Source organism: Cebus imitator, unplaced genomic scaffold, assembly GCF_001604975.1.
Source record: "Cebus imitator isolate Cc_AM_T3 unplaced genomic scaffold, Cebus_imitator-1.0 Scaffold463, whole genome shotgun sequence".
Classification (NCBI taxonomy): domain Eukaryota; kingdom Metazoa; phylum Chordata; class Mammalia; order Primates; family Cebidae; genus Cebus; species Cebus imitator.
The window spans coordinates 229,660-230,852 of record NW_016107778.1 but is presented as its reverse complement, the minus strand read 5'-3'; positions in this window follow the sequence as shown (position 1 = coordinate 230,852).

Below are 1,193 nucleotides of genomic sequence, written 5' to 3'. Positions count from 1 at the left end.
GCCTGGTGGCACACGCCTGTAGTCCCAGCTACTCGGGAGGCTGAGGCAGGAGAATTGCTTTAACCTGGGAGGCAGAGGTTGCAGTGACCCAAGATTGTGCCACTGCACTCCAGCCTGGCACCTAGCAACGGAACAAGATTCTGTCTCAAAAGAAAAGAAAAAAAAGAAAAGAAAAGAAAGAAAGAAAAAATGTATATATATTTATATATATTTTAGAGATGGGATCTTCCTATGTTGGCCAGGCTGGGCTCCTGGTCTCAAGGGCTCAAGTGATCCTCCTGCCTTGGTGTCCTAAAGCACTGGAATTACAGATGTGAGCCACTGTGCCCAGCTGGACTATTTTCTATGTATGTTCAAATATCCATATGTATATATGTGAGCATATAAATGTATGTGAACAAACGAAATGCATGTGAAAATATGAGAGCTCCTAATGTGTATGTGGAACATATGTGAATGGCGGGAGGTTGTGGTGTCTGGGAGAATATATATATGAATGAATGTATTTGTATCAGAGTGTAGGGCATAAGACTATGGCAGGATATATACGAAAGTGTGGGTAAGAGGTGTCTATGGGAGCTCATGCAAGCTTTGCAAGAATCTGTATGTGAGTGAGAGTGTATGTCAGAGTTTCAAGTGAGTGTATATGGTATGCGGAGGGGAGGGCTTGCATTGTTTCATGTAAGTGTGGATATAGAGAGTATATTAGTGGAGGGTTACTTGAGAAACCCTAGTTCTACTCCTTAGTTCACATCATGCAGTGAAAGCTTTCCAGTGAATTGCTTTTAGCACCAGTTTCTGGGATTTGGGCACTCTAGGGTTAGGAAACTTGTTATTTTTTCTTTTCAGGCCCTGTGTTGAGGTACACCCTCATTTAGCTCCACACACACTTTATGAGCACTTACTGTGCACAAGGCGCTGCTCTTAGATCTTTCCTGGCAGGTAAGAATACTCTCTGAGGAGTCATGTCTCTAGATACTGTCCCAAATCCTTTCCCTCAATGGATTCTCATAAGAGCTGACTCCCTTCATTGTCTAAATAGGGAAAGCAAAATCTGTTCAGAGCATGGGCTTGGAGGCAAATAGACCTGGGGTGAACTTCTCTCTCTGTTATTACCTAGCTATGTTAGTTTGCAAGGTCTGCCATAACAAAATGCTACATAATTGGTGGCTTAAAACAGCAGAAACTTATTC